Source organism: Oncorhynchus nerka, linkage group LG27 (assembly GCF_034236695.1).
Source record: "Oncorhynchus nerka isolate Pitt River linkage group LG27, Oner_Uvic_2.0, whole genome shotgun sequence".
NCBI lineage: Eukaryota > Metazoa > Chordata > Actinopteri > Salmoniformes > Salmonidae > Oncorhynchus > Oncorhynchus nerka.
The window spans coordinates 1693339-1706640 of NC_088422.1; the positions used below are offsets into that span (position 1 = coordinate 1693339).

Genomic DNA, 13302 nt, shown 5'->3' on the forward strand with positions numbered 1-13302 from the left:
GGGAGTTAGAAGAGATAGGGTTAGGGTAAGGTTAGGATAGAGGTTGTGAGGATGTTAGGGGATAGGGTTAGGGGAAAAGGGTTAGGGGAAAGTTAGGGGAGGTTAGAGGATAGGGGTTAGGGTAAGGATAGGTGGTGGGGTTAAAAGATAAATTAGGAAGGAATAGAGATGGGTTAATAGAAGGTTAGAAATGGGTTAGGAATTGGTAAGGTAAGATATAGGTGCAGAAGAATTGAAAAAGTTAGGGAACGGTTAAAGAGAGATAGGGTTAGGGAAAGGTTAAAATAGATAGGAACAAGGGGAGGGTTAGAGGATGGGGTTAGGGAGGGTTAGAGGATGGGGGTTGAGAAGGGTTAGAAAGGATGGGGTTAGGGAAGGTTGGGAAGATGGGGTTAGGGAAGGGTTAGAGGATGGGGTTAGGAAGGGTTAGATGATGGTTAGGGAGGTTAGAGATGAGGTTAGGGGAGGGTTAGAGAGGATGGTTTAGGGAGGGTTAGAGGATGGGGTTAGGGAAGGGTTAGAGGATGATTAGGGAGGTTAGAGGATAAGGGTTAGGGTTAGAGGGATGGTTTAGGTTAGAGGATGGGGTTAGGGTAGGGTTAGAGGATGGGGTTAGGGGAGGTTAGAGGATGGGGTTAGGGTAGGGTTAGAGGATGGGGTTAGGGGAGAAGGTTAGAGGATGGGGTTAGGGAGGGTTAGAGATGGGGTTAGGGGAGGGATAGAGATGAGGAGTTAGGGAGGGTTAGAGGATGGGGTTAGGGAAGGGTTAGAGGATGGGGTTAGGTATGGTTAGAGGATGGGGTTTAGGGGAGGGTTAGAGGATGGGGGTTGGGGAGGGTTAGGGATAGGGTTGAGTTAAGGTTAGGGTAAGGTAGAGGATAGGGTTAGAGGATGAGGGTTAGGGAGGTTAGAGGATGGGGTTAGGGAGGTTAGTGGATGGGGTTAGGGAGGGTTAGAGGGTTAGGTTAGGGAAGGTTAGAGATGGGGTTAGGGTGAGATGGGGTTAGAGATGGGGTTAGGGAGGGTTAGGAGGATTGGGTTAGGTAGGATAGAGGATAGGGTTAGGAGGGTTAGGGATTGGATAGGGGGTATGAATTAAAAAAGATATAAGATAGGGTTAGGGAGGTTAGAAATAAATAGAAAGAATAAGAATTAAAGGGTTAAAAGGATAAAATAGAATAAGGAATTAAAGTTAAAATAGAGGGTTAGAGGATTGGAGTTAGAGGTTAGAGGATGGGGTTAGGACGTTAGAGATAGTTAGGAGTTAGGAGGAGGTTAGAGGATAGGGTTAGGTCAAGAAGGATTAAAGGATGGGGTTAGGGGAGGGTTAGGGATGAGGTTAGGGTAGATAGGGGTTAGGATGCAAGGTTAGAGATGGGGTTAGGGGTAAAGTTGAGGATGGGGTTAGGGAAGGATTAGAGATGGGGTTAGGGGAGGTTAGAGGATGGGGTTAGGGAAGGTTAGAGGATGGGGTTAGGGAAGGTTAGAGATGGGGTTAGGTAAGGTTAGAGATGGGGTTAGGGAAGGTTAGAGGATGGAGGTTGAGGATAAGGTTAGAAGATTTAGGGTAGGGTTAGAGGATGGGGTTAGGGAATTAGAGGATAGGGGGGTTAGAATTAAAATAGAGGGAGGTTAGAGGATGAATAGGAATTAGGTAGGAAATTAAAGAAAAGAATTAGAGGATTAAATAGATAAGATTAGGGTAAGGTTAGAAGATGGGGTTAGGGAAGGTTAGAGGATGGGGTTAGGGAGGGTTAGAGGATGGGGTTAGGGAAGGGTTAGAGGATGGTTTAGGGAGGATGGGGGGTTAGAGGATGGGGTTAGGGGAGGGTTAGAGGATGGGGTTAGGGGAGGTTAGAGGATAGGGTTAGGGGAAAGGTTAGAGGATGGGGTTAGGGGAGGGTTAGAGGATGGGGGTTAGGGAAAGGTTAGAGGATGGGGGTTAAAGGAAGGTTAGAGGATGGGGTTAGGGAAGGTTAAAAAAGATAGATTAGGAAGGTTAGGGGAGGGTTAGAGGATGGTTTAGGGGAGGGTTAGAGGATGGGGGTTAAAGGAGGGTTAGAGGATGGGTTAGGGAAGGTTAGAGGATGGGGTTAGGGAGGGTTAGAGGATGGGGTTAGGAGTAGGTCAAGAAAATTAGAGGATGGGGTTAGGGAAGGTTAAAGGATGGGGTTAGGGTTAGGGTTAGAGGATGGTTTAGGGAGGGTTAGAGGATGGGGTTAGGGAGGGTTAGAGATGGGGTTAGGGGGAGGTTAGATATGGGGTTAGGGAAGGTTAGAGGATGGGGTTAGGGAGGGTTAGAGGATGGGGTTAGGAGTTAAGGATTAGGATTTAGGGAGGGTTAGAGGATGGGGTTAGGGTAGGGTTAGAGGATGGTTTAGTGGAGGTTAGAGGATGGGGTTAGGGAGGGATAGAGGTTAAGGTTAGGAAGGTTAGGGGTTAGGGTTAGGGATAAGGGTTAGAGGATGGGGTTAGGGGAGGGTTAGAGGATGGGGTTAGGGAGGATTAGAGGATGGGGTTAGGAAGGTTAGAGGATGGGGTTAGGGAGGTTAGAGGATGGGGTTAGGGGAGGGTTAGAGGATGGGGTTAGGGATGGTTAGGATAGTGATGGGTTAGGGTAAGGTTAGAGGATGGGGTTAGGGGAGGGAGAGATAGGGATTAGGGAGTTAGAGATAGGATTAGAGAGATTAGGGAGTTAGGAGGGTTAGAGGATGGGGTTGGGGGGTTAGAAAGATGGGTTAGAGGATGGGGTTAGAGGATAGGGTTAGGGGAGGGTTAGAGGATGGGGTTAGGGAGGTTAGTGGATGGGGTTAGGGGTAAGGATTAGGGAAGGGTTAGGGGAGGGTTAGAGATGGGGTTAGGGTGAAGGATTAGAGGATGGGGGTTAGGGGAGGGTTAGAGGATGGGGTTAGGGTAGGGTTAGAGGATGGGGTTAGGGAAGGTTAGAGATGGGGTTAGGGAGGGTTAGAGGATAGGGAGTTAGGGAGGGTTAGAGGATGGGGTTAGGTAAGGTTAGAGGATGGTTTAGGGGAGGGTTAGAGGATTGGGTTAGGGTAAGGATTGAGATGGGGTTAGGGTAAGGTTAGAGGATTGTTAGGAGTAAGGATAGAGATGGGGTTAGGGGGAGGTTAGAGATGGGGTTAGGGGTTAGAAAGAGATAGGGGTTAGTAGGTTAGAGGGGGTTAGGGGAGGGTTAGAGGATGGGGTTAGGGGGAGTTAGAGGATGGTTTAGGGGTTAGGGAAGGTTAGAGGATGGGGTTAGGGGAGGGGGTTAGAGGATGGGTTAGGGGGTTAAGGTTAGAGGATGGGGTTAGGGAGGTTAGAGGATGTTAGGTAGGAGTTAGGAGGATGGGGTTAAGGGAAGGTTAGAGGATGGGGTTAGGGTAAGGTTAGAAGAATGGGGGTTAGGGGTAGGGTTAGAAGATGGGGTTAGGGTAGGGTTAAAGGATGGGGTTAGGGAGGTTAGAGGATAGGGGTTAGGGAGGGTTAGAGGATGGTTTAGGGGGAGGGTTAGAGGATGGGGTTAGGAAAGGTTAGAGGATGGGGTTAGGGTAAGGTTAGAGGATAAGGTTAGGGTAAGGTTAGAGGATGGGGTTAGGGTAAGGTTAGAGGATGGGGTTAGGGGTAGGTTGGGGATGGGGTTAGAGGATAGGGTTAGAGGATGGGGTTAGGGATGGTTGAGGAGATGGTTTAGGGAGGGTTAGAGGATGGGGTTAGGAAGGGCATAGAGGATGGGGTTAGGGATAAGGTTAGGGTTAAGATTTAGAGATGGGGTTAGGGAAGGTTAGAGGATGGGGTTAGGGAGGGTTAGAGGATGGGGTTAGGAGGGTTAGAGGATGGGGTTAGGGGAGGGTTAGAGGATGGGGTTAGGGGAGGGTTAGAAAGATGGGGTTAGGGAAAGGTTAGAGGATGGATGGGGTTAGGAGTAGGTTAGAGATAGGGGTTAAGGTTAGAGGATGGTTTAGGGAGGGTTAGAGGATGGGGTTAGGAAGGGGTTAGAGGATGGGGTTAGGGAGGGTTAAAACAATGGGGTTAGGGTAAGGTTAGAAATGGGGTTAGGGTAGGGTTAGAGGATAGGGTTAGGGTAAGGTTAGAGGATGGGGTTAGGGAGGGTTAGAGGATGGGGGTTAGGGGAAGGTTTAGAGATGGGGTTAGGGGTAAGGTTAGAGGATGGGGTTAGGGGATGGGGTTAGGGAAAGGGTTAGAGGATGGGGTTAGGGAGGGTTAGAGGATGGGGTTAGGGAGGGTTAGGATTAGGGTTAAGGATGGTTAGAGATATGGGGTTAGGGAAGGTTAGAGGATGGGGTTAGGGTTAAGGTTAGGAGTAAGGTTAGGGATGGGGTTAGGGAAGGGTTAGGGGAGGGTTAGAGGATTTAGGGAGGGTTAGAGGATGGGGTTAGGGTAGATAGAGGGGGGTTAGGGAATTAGAGATAGATTAAAGGAGATGGGGTTAGAGGAAGGTTAGGGGAAGAAGTTAGAGGATGGGGTTAGGGAAGGAGTTAGAGGATGGAATTAAAGAGGTTAGAAGGAGATAGGGTTAGGGGAGGGTTATAGAAAAGGGTTAGGGAGGTTAGAGATGAGGATGGGAGATAGAATAAAGTTAAGGTTAGAGGATAGGAATTGGGGGTAAGGAATAGAGGATGGGGTTAGGGAGGTTAGAGATAGGTTAGGAAAGGATGAGATGAGGTTAGGGAGGGTTAGAGGATGGGGTTAGGGTAGGATTAGAGGATGGGGTTTAGGGTGGGTTAGAGGGTTAGAAGGATGGGGTTAGGGAGGGTTAGGATGGGGTTAGGGTAAGGTTAGAGTTGGGGTTAGGGTAAGGTTAGAGGATGGGGTTAGGGAGGGTTAGAGATGGGGTTAGGGTAGGTTAGGGATGGGGTTAGAGGGTTAGAAGATTAGGGTTGAAAGGGTTAGGATGGGGTTAGGGGAGGGTTAGAGGATGGGGTTAGGGTAGGGTTAGAGGATGGTTAGGGGAGGGTTGAGGATGGGGTTAGGGAGGGTTAGAGGATGGGGTTAGGGAGATGGTTAGAGGATTAAGGTTAGGGTAAGGTTAGAGGATGGGTTAAGTTTCAAGGTTAGAGGATGGGGTTAGGGTAAGGTTAGAGGATGGGGTTAGGGAGGGTTAGAGGATGGGGTTAGGGATGGGGTTAGGGAGGGTTAGGGGTTTAGGGGAGGGTTGAAAGGATGGGGTTAGGTTAGAAGTTAAGAAGGATAAGGTTAGGAGAAGGTTAGAGGATGGGGTTAGGGAAGGTTTAGGATGGGGTTAGGGGAGGGTTAAGGATGGGGTTAGGGGAAGGTTAGAGGATGGGGTTAGGGAGGGTTAGAGGATGGGGTTAGGGAAGGGTTAGGGAGAGGATGGGGTTAGGGAATTAAGATGGGATTAGGGTTAGGGTAAAATTAAAGGATAGGGTTAGGGTAAGGTTAGAGAGATAGGAGTTAGGAGAGGATAGGGAGGTTAGGGATAGGGTTAGGGGTTAGAGGTTGGGTTAGAGGAAGGTTAGAAAATGGGGGTTAGGGTAAGGTTAGAGGATGGGGGTTAGGGGTAGGGAGGTTAGAGGATGGGGTTAGGGAAAAGGTTAGAGGATGGGGTTAGGGAAGGTTAGAGGATGGGGTTAGGGAAGGTTAGAGGATGGGGTTAGGGAAGGGTTAGAGATGGGAGTTAGGGGAAGGTTAGAGGATGGGTTAGGGAGGGTTAGAGGATGGGTTAAGGTTAGGGAGGGTTAGAGATGGGGGTTGAGGTTGAAAGGATGTAAGTTGGGAAGGTTAGAGATGATGGGGTTAGGGGTAAGGGGTTAGAAAGGATGGTTTAGGGGAGGGTTAAGGATGGGGTTAGGTAGGGTTAGAGGATGGTTTAGTGGAGGGTTAGAGATGGGTTTAAGGTAGGGTTAGAGTATGGGGTTAGGATGTAAGGTTAGAGTTAAGGTTAGGGTAAGGTTAGAGGATGGGGTTAGGGGGAGGTTAGAGGATGGGGTTAGGGGAGGGATTAGAGGATGGGGTTAGGAGAGGTTAGAGGATGGGGTTAGGGAGGGTTAGAGGATGGGGTTAGGGGGAGGGTTAGAGGATGGGGGTTAGGGGAAGGGTAGAGGATGGGGTTAGGGAGGTTAGAGGATGGGGTTAGGGAGGGTTAGAGTGGATGGGGTAAGGGGAGGTTAGAGGATGGGGGTTAGGGGAGGGTTAGAAATAGGGGGTTAAGGTTAAAGGTAAGATAAGTTAGAGGATTAAGAGGTTAGAGGATAAGGTTAGGGGAGGGTTAGTGGATGGGGGTTAAAATAAGAGGGGTTAAAGAAGGTTAGGATAAGGTTAAAAGTAAGGTTAGGGTTAAGGTTAGGGAAAGGTTAGAGGATGGGGTTAGGGTGAGATGGGGTTAGAGGATGGGGTTAGGAGGGTTAGAGGATGGGGTTAGGGGAGGGTTAGAGGATGGGGTTAGGGAGGTTAGAGGATGGGGTTAGGGAGGGTTAGAGATAGGGGTTAGGGATGGTTAGAAAAATTAGGGTAAGGTTAGGATGGGGTTAGAGGAGGGTTAGGGAAGGTTAGAGGATTGGGGGTTAGGGGGTTAGGGAGTTAGGAAGGTTAGAGATAGGGTTAGGGTAAAGTTAGAGATAGAATGGAAAACGTTAAAGGAAGGTTAAAGGAAAGGAGATAGGAAAAGTTAGGGAGGTTAGAGATGAGGTTAGGGAAGGATTAGAGATAGGGTTAGATTAGAGGATAAAGGGTTAGAGGATGGGGTTAGGGAAGGTTAGAGGATGGGGTTAAAAGGTTAGAGGATGAGGTTAGGGAAAGGTTAGAGGATGGGGTTAGGGGAGGTTAGAGGATGGGGGTTAGGGGAGGGTTAGAGATGGGGTTAGGGAAAGGTTAGAGATGGGGTTAAAGAGGGTTAGAAGATGGGGTTAGGGTAGGGTTAGAGGATGGTTTAGGGAGGGTTAGAGGATGGGGTTAGGGTAGGGTTAGAGGATGGTTTAGTGGAGGGTTAGAGGATGGGGTTAGGGTAGGGTTAGAGTATGGGGTTAGGGTAAGGTTAGGGGTTAAGGTTAGGGTAAGGTTAGAGGATGGGGTTAGGGGAGGGTTAGAGGATGGGGTTAGGGGAGGATTAGAGGATGGGGGTTAGGAAGGGTTAGAGGATGGGGTTAGGGGAGGGTTAGAGGATGGGGTTAGGGGAGGGTTAGAGGATGGGGTTAAAGGAGGGATGGGATGGGATTAGGGAGGGTTAGAGGATGGGGTTAAAGGGGAGGGTTAGAGGATGGGGTTAGGGTATGGTTAGAGATAAGGTTAGGGAGGTTAGAGATGGGGTTGATTAAGTTAGGAGTAAGGTTAGAGATAGGGTTAGAAAAGGTTAGAGGGAAGTTAAAAGAATAAATTAAGAGGAGGTTAGAGGATGGGGGGTAAGGATTAAGGGGTTAGGGTTAAGGAAAGGTTAAAAGAGGATAGAAAATTAGGGGAGATAGGAGTTAAAGAGATAGGAATTCGGGGAATTAAAAGAGATAAAATTAGGGGCGTTAGAGGATAGGGTTAGGGGAGGGTTAGAGGGATGGGGTTAGGGGAGGGTTAAAGAATAAAATTAAAGAGGGTTAGAGGATAGGGTTAAAGTAGAGATAGGAAACGGTTAGGGAGGGTTAGAGGATTAGGTTAAGGTAAGAATAGAGGACGGGGTTAGGGGAGGGTTAGAGGATGGGTTAGGGTAGAGATAGAGATAGGGTTAGGGAAGGTTAGAGGATGGGGTTGGGAGTGAGATAGAGATAGAGATGGGGTTAGGGGAGGGTTAGAGGATGGGGTTAGGGAAGGTTAGAAAGGATGGGGTTAGGGAGGTTAGAGGATGGGGTTAGGGAAGGTTAGAGATAAAATTAAAAAGGAAATTAGAGATAAAGTTAGGGTAGGGTTAGAGATGGGGTTAGGGTAAGGTTAGAGGATGAGGTTAGGGTAAGTTAGAAGATGGGGTTAGGGTAGGGTTAGAGGATGGGGTTAGGGAGGGTTAGAGGATAGGGTTAGGGTAGGGTTAGGGTTTAAAGGAGGGTTAGAGGATGGGGTTAGGGAGGGTTAGAGGATGGGGTTAGGAGGGTAAGGTTAGGGGTTAAGGTTAGGGAAGGTTAGAGGATGGGGTTAGGTAAGGTTAGGGATGGGGTTAGGAGGTAAGGTTAGAGATGGGGTTAGGGAGGGTTAGAGATGGGGTTAGGGGATAGGGTTAGGGGAGGGTTAGAGGATGGTTTAGGGGAAGGTTAGAGGATGGGGTTAGGGTAAGGTTAGAGGTTAAGTTTAAATAAGGTTAGAGGAAATAGGGATAGGGTTAGGGGAGGGTTAGAGGATGGGGTTAGTGGAGGGTTAGAGGATGGGGTTAAAGGAAGGTTAGAGATAGGGGTTAGGGGAGGGTTAGAAATAAGGTTAAAGGAAAGGTTAGGGAATAAGGGTTAAAATAGTAAGGTTAGGGGTTAAGGTTAGGGTAAGGTTAGAGGATGGGGTTAGGTAAGGTTAGGGGTTAGAGGATTAGTTTAAGTTAGAGGATGGGAGGGTTAGAGGATGGGGTAAGGGAGGGTTAGAGGATGGGGTTAGGGAAGAGGTTAGAGGATGGGGTTAGGGAGGGAGGGATGGGGTTAGGGTATGGTTAGGGTTAGGGTAAGGTTAGAGGATGGGGTTAGGGGAAGGGGTTAGAGGTTAGAGGATGGGGTTAGGGGAGGGTTAGAGGATGGTTAGGGTAGGGATTAGGGAGTTAAGGAAGGTTAGAGGATGGGGTTAGGGTAAGGTTAGAGGATGGGGTTAGGGTGAGGATGGGGTTGCAGGGGATGGGGTTAGGGAGCAGTTAAGGACGTTAGGGGTTATGGGGTTAGGAGTAGGATAGAGGATTAAAGGGGAGGGTTAGAAAGGATGGGGTTAGGGGAAGGTTAGAGGATAAATTAGGGAAGGTTAGAGGATGGGGGTTAGGGAAAATTAAAGGATGGGGTTAGGGGAGGAAAAATTAAAAGAATAAAATTAGGGAATTAGAGGATGGGAGTTAGGGAGGGTTAGAGGATGGGATTAGGGAAGGTTAAAAGATGGGGTTAAAAAGGTTAGAGGATGGTTTAGGGGAGGGTTAAAAGAGGGTTAGGGTAGGGTTAAGATAATTTAGGGTATTAGAGGATGGGGTTAGGGTTAGGGTTAGAGTATGGGGTTAGGGTAAGGTTAGGGGTTAAGGTTAGGGTAAGGTTAAAGGATAAAGTTAAAGGGGTTAGAATGGAGGGGGTTAAAAGGAATTAAAGGTAGGGATTAGGGTTAAAAGAATGAGGGTTAAAAGAATAAAATTAGAGGATGGGGTTAGGGGAAGGAATAAAAGAGGATGGGGGTTAAAGGTAAAAAATTAAAGGATTAAAATAAAATTAAAAAGATAAAGAATTAAAAATGGGGAGTTAGGGTATAATTAAAAGGTTAAAAGGATAATTAAAGGATGGGGTTAAAGGAGGGTTAAAAGGGGTTAGAGGATGGGGTTAGGGTAAGGTTAAAAGAAAGGAAATGGGGTTAGGGAAATTAGGTTAAAGAGGATTAGGGAAGGTTAGAGGATGGGGGTTAGGGTGAGGATGGGGTTAGAGGATAAGTTAGGGGAAGGTTAGAGGATGGGGTTAGGGAGGTTAGAGGATGGGGTTAGGGGAGGTTAGAGGATGGGGTTAGGGGAGGGTTAGAGGATAGGGTTAGGGTATGGTTAGGGGTTAGGGTAAGGTTAGAGGATAGGGTTAAAGAGGATTAGGGAGGGTTAGGGGATGGGGTTAGAGGATGTTAGGGGTTAGGGAAGGTTAGAGGATGGGGTTAGGGTAAAGGTTAGAGGATGGGGTTAGGGTGAGGATGGGGTTAGAGGAAGGGTTAAGGACGGGGTTAGGGGAGGGTTAGGATGGGGTTAGGGGATGGTTTAGGGAGGGTTAGAGGATGGGGTTAGGGAAAGGTTAGATAAAATTAGGGGGAAGGTTAGAGATGGGTTAGGGGAGGGTTAGAGGATAAAATTAAAAGAAAAAATTAGAGGATGGGGTTAAAAGAAGGTTAGAGGATGGGGTTAAGAAGGTTAGAATAAAGGTTAGAGGGTTAAGGATGGGGTTAAGGGTTAAAGATGGGGGTTAAAGGAGGTTAGAGGATGGGGTTAGGGAAAAAATTAGAGGATGGGGTTAGGGGGAGGGTTAGTGGATGGGGTTAAAAAAAGGTTAGGAATGGTTTAGGGAAGGTTAAAGATGGGGTTAGGACAAAATTAAAGGATGAATTTAATGGAGGGTTAGAGGATACGTTAGAGAATATGGGGTTAAAATAGGTTAAGGGGTTAAAATTAAAAATAAGGTTAAAAGATAAAATTAGAAGGGTTAGGAAATTAAAAGAATGGGGTTAAAAGAAGGGTTAGAGGATGGGGTTAGAGTAAGGTTAGTTAAGGAAAATTAGAGATAAAGTTAAAGTAAATTAAAGGGTTAAGGTTAGGGAACGTTAAAAGATAAAATTTAGGAGATAAAGTTAGAGATAAAATTAAAGAAAAATTAAAAGGAATGGGGTTAAAGGGGGGTTAAGATAAAAATTAAGGAAAATTAAAGGAATAAAATTAAAAGGGTTAGAAGATAAAATTAAAATAAGGATAGAGGACGGGGTTAAAAGGAGGGTTAGAGGAAATTAGGTTAAAATAGAATAAGGGGTTAAAGGAAAATTAGAGGATAAAATTAAAGGAAATTAAAGATAAATTAAAATTAGGAAGGATAAAGACGGCAGATTTAGGGGTGGGTTAGAGATGGGGTTAGGGAGGGATAAAGAATAAAGTTAGGGAGAATAGAGGACGGGGTTAAAAGGAGGTTAGAGATGGGGTTAGGTTAGGATAGAGGACGGGGTTAGGGAGGGTTAGAGGATGGGGTTAGGGGAGGGATAGAGGATGGGGTTAGGGGAGGGATAGAGGACGGGGTTAGGGGAGGGTTAGAGGATGGGGTTAGGGTTAGGATAGAGGACGGGGTTAGGGGATGGGGTTAGGGTAAGGGAGAGACAGGTTGTGTTGTCTAACTACCTGGTAGTTGCTGTCGGTGGGCTGTACCGAGGGCTGTCCCATGCGTTTGATCATGAAGGCGTAACAGAAGCAGATGGTGACGAGAGGTAACAGGTAGACAGCCAGGAAGCTGTAAAGGATAAACGCTCTCTGGAGGCGGGCTGAAGGAAACACTTCGCTGCAGTAGGTCTGGGGACCGAACCAACAGCCTTCCTCTAAACGCTGATACAGAGCTATAGGCACTGACAGCAGGAGGGAACCTGGGGGAAGGATGGAGAGATGGAGAGATGAGAGATAGAGGTGGAGAGATAGAGATGGAGAGATGAGAGAGATGGAGAGGTGGAGAGGTGGAGAGGTGGAGAGGTGGAGAGATAGAGATGGCGAGAGAGAGAGATGGAGATGGAGATGGAGAGCAGGATAGATAGAGATAGAGGTGGAGAGATGGAGATAGAGAGAAAGAGATGGAGAGCAGGATAGATAGAGATGGAGATGGAGAGAGAGAGAGAGGGAGAGATGGAGAGCAGGATAGATGGAGAGATGGACATGGAGAGATGGAGATATACAAAGCTGTGAACGATCTGAGAGACAAGGCAAGGAGCCCCAGGACAGCAGCACAATTAGACCCAACCAAATCATGTGAAAACAAAAAGATAATATAACTTGACACATTGGAAAGAATTACCAGAAAACTGAGTAAACTAGGATGCTACTTGACGGTAAAACAGAGTACACAGTGGCAGAATACCTGACCACTGTGACTGACCCAAATTTAAGGAAAGCTTTGACTATGTACAGACTCAGTGAGCATAGCCTTGCTATTGAGAAAGGCCACCGTAGACAGACATGGCTCTCAAGAGAAGACAGGCTATGTGCTCACTGCCCACAAAATGAGGTGGAAACTGAGCTGCACTTCCTAACCTCCTGCCCAATATATGACCATATTAGAGAGACATATTTCCCTCAGATTACACAGACCCACAAAGAATTAGAAAACAAACCCAATTTTGATAAACTCCCATATCTACTGGGTGAAATACCACAGTGTGACATCACAGCAGCTAGAGTTGTGACCTGTTGCCACAAGAAAAGGTCAACCAGTGAAGAACAAACACCATTGTAAATACAACCCATATTTATGTTTATTTATTTTCCCTTTTGTACATGAACCATTTGTACATCGTTACAACACTATATATATATATATATATATATATATATATATATATAATATGACATTTGTAATGTCTTTATTGTTTTGAAATTTCTGTATGTGTAATGTTTACTGTTAATTTTTATTGTTTATTTCACTTTTGTATATTATCTACATCACTTGCTTTGGTAATGTTAACACGTTTCCCCTGCCAATAAAGCCCCTTGAATTGAATTGAATAGAGATGGAGATGGAGAGAAAAATAGATGTAGAGATAGATAGAGAGATAGAGATGGAGATATAGGTTGATAAAAGATGGAGATATGTAGAGATGGAGAGCAGGACAAATATAGAAGGAGAGATGGAGATAAGGAGAGATAGTGAGAAGGAGATGGAGAGATAGAGATGGAGAGATAGAGATGGAGAGATAGAGAGATGGAGAGATAGAGAAGGAGAGACAGAGAGAACGAGATGGAGAGATGGAGAGATAGAGAGATGGAGAGATGGAGAGATAGAGATGGAGAGATGGAGAGATGGAGAGATGGAGAGATAGAGATAGAGAGATAGAGATGGAGAGATAGAGAGATGGAGAGATAGAGAGATGGAGAGATAGAGAGATAGAGAGATGGAGAGATGGAGAGATAGAGAGACGGAGAGATGGAGAGATGGAGAGAAAGAGATGGAGAGATAGAGAGATGGAGAGATGGAGAGATAGAGAGATGGAGAGAGATGGAGAGATGGAGAGATGGAGAGATAGAGAGATGGAGAGATGGAGAGATGGAGAGAAAGAGATGGAGAGATAGAGATGGAGAGAAGGAGAGACAGAGAGAACGAGATGGAGAGATAGAGAGATGGAGAGATGGAGAGATATAGAGATGGAGAGATGGAGAGAGATGGAGAGATGGAGAGAGATGGAGAGATGGAGAGATAGAGAGATGGAGAGATGGAGAGATGGAGAGATGGAGAGACGGAGAGATGGAGAGATGAGATAGAGATGGAGAGATAGAGATGGAGAGATGGAGGAGAGACAGAGAGAACGAGATGGAGAGATAGAGAGATGGAGAGATGGAGAGATATAGAGATGGAGAGATGGAGAGATATAGAGATGGAGAGATAGAGAGATGGAGAGATGGAGAGATGGAGAGATGGAGAGATGGAGAGATAGAGATGGAGAGATAGAGAGATAGAG

General features: G+C 46.6%; 1 pseudogene; it reads right to left on the bottom strand.

Moving 5' to 3' along the window:
* LOC135565378 (G-protein coupled receptor 54-like) overlaps positions 1-13302 on the bottom strand; it is a 55843-nt pseudogene that overhangs the window by 13952 nt on the left and 28589 nt on the right.